At 32.2% G+C, this 8,443-nt stretch overlaps 1 protein-coding gene across 4 annotated transcripts in view; it reads right to left on the bottom strand.

Moving 5' to 3' along the window:
* LOC106462300 overlaps positions 1-8,443 on the bottom strand; it is a 111,887-nt gene that overhangs the window by 75,681 nt on the left and 27,763 nt on the right. The window lies entirely within an intron of this gene.

Here is an 8,443-nt window from a genome sequence, read left to right as displayed (position 1 = left end):
ACAACATCTAAAACAACAACAAAAAATATGACATGAAAATACGACATGATGAAATCTAAATGGATTATACTATGGTGGTACCATACTGGGCATTATACCATCCTTCTTATGTTTACTCTTCATAGCAGAAATGACATTTTTAATTTGAGAATCGCTAGGGAAATCATGGAATGTATCATGCATCTGCTTCAACTTCTACACTGCATCTTTGGACTTTACTGTGCCGTTAACTTCACAAAATATTAAAACGAATTACTTGTAATATGTTATTCCAATCCTTCTTTTGAAGATAACGATACTATTCTGCCTGTTTTTTTTAAGTTTTGCTGTCAGTACAGTAATCATTTGACGATTCTCTGATTCAGCTGGTATGTCAAATATATTTGGATATCTTCGAATAAGATTTTCCATCATCCGACCTGGACTTACGGTTTAGCTTAATTGCAACAATTAAACCATCACATTCACAAACACATCTAGAACAGTTCAAGCATGTTTCATGCCACATCATTTTGCCTTACGTTTACAAGTTAACTTCTCTATATTGGCTCTTGTGGTCTCGGGTCAGGTCAGGGGTTTGGTCCAGTGACCTAGACCTCGAAAATAGTGCCTTATGTCTAATCAAACCAACTAAAACCTTTCAGGAATGAATATTGTTTTCTTTATCCACATGAAGATTCCGGGATGGATCGTGTGGTAGGTGTTAATAAATACAAAACCACATTAAGTGTTGCAAAGGTTAACACGTAGAGGGAGTTTAAAACCTAAATATAGCTTAAAGGTAAAAAAAAAAGCGGGAAGTTTTTCATTTTTATGTAAATCTCATCAAAAAAATTGTTTTATTTAGTAAACTGTATCCTTGAAGATTAGAAACCTGTGTTTATTCTTCTGTGTATGTGTGTCTTTCTTTATTTAAGTAAATAAAAATAAAGAACTTTTAAAGATATAATGAAATAAACTCAAAATGTTTAAATGATTTTTAAAACTTTATATTGTTAGTAATATATATATGTAATCGAATGTTAAATGATTAAAGATGAAGGAACACCAACAGAAAAACATTATGCTCCTGTATATATAAAACCTTTATTTATATTAAAATGTGCTTTCGTTATTACATTAGAGAGGTTTGCCGGAAAAGGAAAGTGTTTTCTTCATTTACGGAGGAATTAGTTACATACAATAATTGTTTGTTTGTAGCTAACGGTTTTACTTTATGATTAAGTTACTACTCCAAGAATTATCTGTCGATATCTTCACATAATTGGCAATTGGACCTTATATAGAAAGTGTTCATAATTATTATTTTTCACGCAATTGCGCGTAACATATATCCATGTCGTTTTTACTTCGTTGTTTGAATTTCCGAGTTGATCTTCAGTTTATTTAAAATAAATTGACAAAACTATTTCTGTTCCTCAGCGATTTTAAGGACCTCCTCTTTCTCTGTTGTAATCTACTTTGTTAAAATTATTATCTAATGTTCCTCTAAACAATAATGTTTACAGAAACTTTCAGTACTAAATTATAAAGGAAGACTCCTAAACTGAAAGGTCAAATCAAATTTAATTACTTTAATTACTGTAAAATAATTAAATTGGGATACATAACTGTTAGTTAGATATTAATCCGTATTTACTAAATTAACTCACTTTTAAACAAGTGGACGAGGAGTGATTAGAAGCGTTTGGTGTAGTTTTATGAGTAGCCTTACATAACAAAATGTGGACGAAGAATGATTGGCAGCGTGAGATGAGGTTTGATGACTCGCCCTATAGAATAAACTGTGTACAAAGAATGATCGGTAGCGTGTGATGTAATGCGGTGAGTCGCCTTACAGAAGAAAGTGTGGAAGACGAATGACTGGGAGCGTGTAATGTGATTTGATGTATTACATTTCAAACATTTCTGCATTCATTATAAAATAAAATGTATGAAGAAAATGGGATGAGGCAATGCAAGTTGCTAGAGATTGTGTAATAGTTTAGAAAACATTTTTGTAGAAGGGTATGAGGGTTAAAAAACAAATGACATCCAGATTATTCCTTATTATTGTTACTAAACATGTTCGGGTCACAATGTAATATGTTCAAGATTTTTTTAAGATAAATTCTAAGGTCTGAAATTGGTTCGACAGGACTTCAGGCATCTACGTAGTAGAACACAATCGCATAATTTCAGTGCACATAATCATATTCTACGACCAAAGAATCAACTGATTTAAAAATACATGAGTACCTTCATTGGCCAGTAAAATTACCTGACTTAAATCGACATCAGCTTCTTCTTTAGCCATTACAATTATCCGATTTAATTCCACATCCGCATATTCTTTGTCTAGCACAATCACCTGATTTCAATTTACATTAACATATTTATTTTTTAGCACAATCACCTAATTTTAATCTAAATAATCACCTTCATCAGCCATCACACTCACCTGGTTTAATTCCACATGTCTATATTCCTTGCACAGACCAGTCATCTGATTTCACTCTACAGAATAATATTTGTTTACCAGAATAATCGTCTAATTTCCATACACGTCAGTATCCTTCTAGGTTATCATAAACATCTTCATTGGTCAGCTTAATCACCTAATTTCAATCCCCATGAACGTCTTCCTTCGTACGTATAATCACCTAATTTTAGCATCTTCCTTCTCCAGTATAAACACCACATTGCAATCTACATGAGAATCTCCTTGGCCAACGCAATCATCTGATCTGAATTAACAAAAGTAACGTCCTGTTCCACCACAAACGTGTTACTTCAATCCATTTGAGCATCTCCTTTGCCAGTAAAATCTTCTGATTTTAATCTACATGAAAACGTTTTAGCACAATCACCTGATTTCAATTCTCATGGCCGTCTTTCTTAGCCAGCACAATCACCTAACTTATACCTAGATGAGAATTTCTTTTCGAGCACTACAACCTGAATGCAATTCATCTGAGCATCTTCCTGGTCCAGCAAAATCACTTAATTTCAATACAAGTCAGCCACGTTCACCTGATTACAAATTACAAAAGCATCTTCTTTAGCCAGCAAAATCTCCCAATTTTATTCCACTTCAGCATATTACTTAGCTAGTGCAATCGTCTGATTTTAATCCTCATGGACATTTTCCTTGGCCAGCACAATCACTCGACCTCAAACTACGTGAGAATCTATCTTTTCAAGCACAATCACCTTATTTTAATCCAAATCAGCATCTTTTCAGTCTAATACAATCGCCTAATTACAATTCAAACAAACATCTTAACTAGCCATCATAATCACATGATTTCATTCCACATCAATATATTCCTTGCACAGACCAATCACATGATTTCAATCTACATTAAAATATTTGTTTTTGAACACAATCACCCAATTTCAATACGCGCGATCATCTTTTATGGCCAGCAAAATCATCTCATTTCAATGCACATCAGCATTTACTATGGTCATCACTATAACAAGATTTAGATTCATATGAGCATTTTCCTCTGGCAACATAATCCCCTAATATTACTCCACATCAGCATTTTACTATTCAAACACAAACAGCTATTTCAATCCACATGAGCATCTTTCTTAGCTAGTACAATCACATGGTTTTTATCAACATCAATCTCTTTCTTGGCCTGCAAGTTCACATGATTTCAATCAACATAAGCATCTTCCTTGGCGAACATAATCTCCTGATCTTAATCCACAAGAATATCTTTATATTCCACCACAGTCACCTGTTTTACATCCACATAAGCATCTTTGTTGTCCAATACAATCACATGATTTCAATACATATCAGTATCTTTCTTTCCCAGAAAAAGCACATGATTTTAAATTGCATGAGAATGTTCCTTAGCCAGCAACATCTCATACTTTTAATCTCTTTCAGCATCATCCTTGGTGAGCACAATCACTTGATTAACATTCGCATGAACATCTTTCTTTTTCAGCACAAAGATGAATAACATGACGATTGTATTCTTCAAATCCCTTGGTGGGACAGAAGATAACGTGGCTTTGCTCTGAAACAAACAAATGTAATAAGCAATTTTCATATTCACTGAAAAGATGTTAATGTAGATTGAAATAAGGTAATTGTGCTGGCTGATAAAGATATTCATGAGGATTGAAATCAAGTGATTGAGCTGAGAAAATAAGATACCCATGTGAGTTGAAATCAGGTGATTGTGCTCATTAAGAAAAAATGTTCTTTTTTCATAACAGTTTTTAGTAGAAAGGTTGGATACGTTCAAATGTACAAATCAGACAACATAATTTTTTCTGTCCTTAAAATAAGTTGTAGGAATATAAAATAGTCTCCGTTAAAGAACGTCTTCAGTGACTTGTAATTTTATTTGGACATTTACCAAAATACTTCAAACGAATTGACACAAATCTCACAAGATACTAGTGTACCCAACTAGTAAAACAATGAATTCTAATCATTATAATATATAGGAACAGCATATTGAATTAGCTACATTATTTATCGACTTGATTTTTTACACGTAATCTATTGTTGGGAGGATGCTTTGATCTTAAATTATTAGATCAAAGCCTCTTTGTCGAGAAATATAGTCTACAGTTGATTCATCTTGTTAACATTAACCTTCATGTTGGGTACAATGGAAGAAAGAACGTAATTGGTTCTTTGAGCATTTTATTATCATATCCAACCTGAAACAAAAAACTCAATACTCAGACCAGAAATGATGTTCCTTTCAAGAAACAAGACAGAACATGTTCATTACACGTTTTAACATAACCTGGTTAAAATAACAATAAATCTTTAAAACAGTAATTAACGATAATACAAAGCAGGCAAATAAACAGATTTAGTATTTTACAAGAACCGCTTATACAGAACTTTAGCAGGATATATGCAGTACGTTTTTCTTGTTGTCTCCATTATATGCATACTAAAAATGATTGTGACATTTTCTTATTTTTTACATTTCATTACTAAGGTCCGCCTTAAGATTTATTATTCGTAAATATATAACACTCCATTTTCAATATATTGTGCCAATGACGAACCACAATTCTAATCTAACTCTGATATGTCTAATATTTGCATTTTTTAATTGTGAACATAGACAAGAAAACACTTTTCTCTATGTGTGTGTGTGTGTGTGTTTACGTTCATTATTACTTACACTCTCGGGCTGATAATTAAGCGCTTGTAACTACTACTTTACAGTATTAAATGTTCTGCTATCCGTAAGATAAGTATAAATACAGAATATGATGGGACTTCAGAACTAAGCGAATCTATAGGATAAGTAGAGTCTTTAAGAAAAAACTTTATAATACGTGTAATTAACGAGGCAAAAATAAAACCTTTGAGTGGAAAATATCTGTACATCTAGTTAACATGGGAGATATACAAAAGTTAGAAAAAACTATCAATACGTGCATTCAACATGACAAAAATAGAAGCTTTTCGAGATAATTTTAAATACATATAACTAACATGGCAAAAATAGAAATAACAATTTGTGTAGCTAAAATATCAAAAAATAGAAAGCCCACATGACATTTAAAAGACAAGAATATGTTGAGAAACACAGATACAGATTACTTCAAAGAATAAAATAGGAGAAGTAATGTAAAATTTCCAAATATAATTTTACCCCATGATACACTAGAAGATGAATAAATATAATTAAAATACCTAAATATGAGGATATTTCTAAGTAAAAATATAAAATAAAGATGTTAGATTTATGTAGAAACTGAAGTAAAATTGGTATAAAATTCATGTAAGGAATGATTAAGTTCTGAGAGCATAGAACTTAAGAAATAAATATATACAAACCTAAATTAGATAAGGCTTTTCTTGGTTGTTTTAGGACGCTTCTGACATCAATTTATTATGATTGTGCTATACTCGCACTTCTTAGTGTTGTATATTAGTATGAGTTAGTTCCTGAGAGAAATAAGTAGACCCTTATTAGAGTTGAAGAGAAATCCTGCTGTTTATTACAACAACAAACAACGCTTTGATTTCTTTTTAACTCTAATAAGATACTACTTATTTCTAGCAGGAACTAACTCATACTAATATAAAACACTAATTGCTGTTTATTACAACAATAAACAACTCTTTGATTTCTTTTCAACTCTAATAAGGTACTACTTATTTTTATCAGGAACTAACTCATACTAATATACAACACTAATTGCTGTTTATTACAACAACAAACAACGCTTTGATTTCTTTTCAACTCTAATAAGGTACTACTTATTTCTATCAGGAATTAACTCATACTAATATACAACACTAATTGCTGTTTATTACAACAATCAACAATACTTCGATTTCGAACTAAGTTTGATCCTTACTGGCTGTACACTACTTCCTTCGCCTTTCTCCCGGTTTATTCGATCTTTCTCACACCTCCCGGTCTTTTCTTCTGTTAATTAAATGCCTGTCTTTATATATCTTTCTCAAACCCATGCAGACTAAATCTCTTTCTTTCTGACCTTGTACACCTGTTTTGATTATAACGTTTCATAATCATAGAGGGTCTTGTTTTCTCCATACCACTGAAGAAGAAGGCCGGCCGCCCTCTCTAATAATTTCCTCACAACTTAGAGTGCTGCAGTTCCTTGATCTCTTAGCGACTGACCACAAGTCGGCCGCTTTCTCACCTCTCTCAACCCTATTTGAGGTTCCTTGTACATAACGTCATATCACTGATCATAATAAAACCTGTATTATTTCTATCAAAAATTAAAATGCTTTGATTTAGCCTAATACCAGTAAAAAGTTAAGAGTGTAAGTGTAGAATTTTCTTCTTTTAAAATATCTGAGATATTCAGAGCGAAAAGTTCGAAAATAGTTATATATATCATATCTGTTACAGAAGCCGAGCGTCCATTCTTTAAGTCAGTGCTGTAAATGTTTCTATTTAAAAAACAAATAATCAAATTTATCACCTGAAATAATTATAATAAAGAGATATTTTCATGGAAAGTAGCTTGTATAGTACAGTTCAAAATAGCCTTTAAATTAACAGTTTTATAACTTTCTGATAGTTCAGCAGTACAAATAAGGGCTCATAACGCTAAAAAATTAGATTTTGGAGACCCGCGGTGGGAGTGCACTGATAGCTCATTGTGTATCTTTGCGTTTAGTGAAAAAAATCATAGTCTCAAGTACCTATTTCCATTACTGATATAATACTATTTTAAACAACAAGAGGACTGATTATTTATAGTCACTTATCTAGAGATTTATTTTTTATCTTTACACGTGAATATATTAAGTATTTATAGTACTTGGAGATATTCTTATTTGTTAACTTTAGATATCAGCCTTGATGAAAGAATTAACAAAAGAATCACGACGAAAGACCAAGTAGATTTCAAAAATATTCGATTGCGCTCGAATTTCTTTGTCTTTTGAAATCTACTTTACTGTTGATATGGTACTCGTGAAAACGAGATTTGGAAGGTAACATAGGTGTGGTATACTTTTTAAGTTTTTATGAAAGTGACTTAAAAGAGATAAAGAATAAGGTGTTTAAAATAACAAATAACATACTGCACTCTCAACGAAACTAATTAATTACATTATGTAGGGCCTGGCATGGCCAGGTGATTAGGGCGCTCGACTCGCAATCTGAGGGTCGCAGGTTCGAATCCCCGTCCCACCAAGTGATTTCTCTCCAAAATCTAAGGTATGAAGAATTTAAACTTGTCAAAAAATTAATTTCAAAGTTAAGCACAAATGATTTAAAAGCTGAATACCTCAATCGCACACTAATTTTTTTTTCACTTTTCGCAAAACAAAATTTGAGTTATGTGTGTATATTTGTTAAAAAATACACAGTCACACCAAACATGCTCGCCCTTTCAGCCGTGGGGGCGTTATATTGAGAAGATCAATCCCACTATTCGTTGGTAAAAGAGTAGCCCAAGAGTTGGCGGTGGGTGGTGATGACTAGATGCATTTCCTATAGTCTCTCACTGCTAAATTAGGGAGTGCTAGCGCAAATAGTCTTTGTGTAGCTTTGCGTGAAATTCAAAACAAAAAAACAAAAACTTATGCTATAATTATCTCCAAGTTACGCATTGTCATCTGCTTTAGTTGGTAAAAGAGTAGCCCAAGAGTTGGCGGTGGGTGGTGATGACTAGCTGCCTTCCCTCTAGTCTTACACTGCTAAATTAGGGACGGCTAGCGCAGATAGCCCTAGTGTAGCTTAGCGCGAAATTCAAAAACAAACAAACAAAAACAAACATCTGCTTTAAAATGGTGTAATAAAAACTAAATTTTGGAAGTTTCGAATTCAAACTTAAGTTTGAGACAAATAAATCAAATCAAATAAAAATGAAACAGCCTTTTTTGTTTCACGCAATAAAAATATTTTTATTTGGAATTATTTGTACATTTTATATATATTTATATATATTTTATTTTATATATTTTATATAGTTATAT

This window comes from Limulus polyphemus, unplaced genomic scaffold (assembly GCF_000517525.1).
Source record: "Limulus polyphemus unplaced genomic scaffold, Limulus_polyphemus-2.1.2 Scaffold1137, whole genome shotgun sequence".
Taxonomy (NCBI): domain Eukaryota; kingdom Metazoa; phylum Arthropoda; class Merostomata; order Xiphosura; family Limulidae; genus Limulus; species Limulus polyphemus.
The sequence above is the reverse complement of the archived record's forward strand: the minus strand, read 5'-3'. Positions and strand labels throughout refer to the sequence as shown.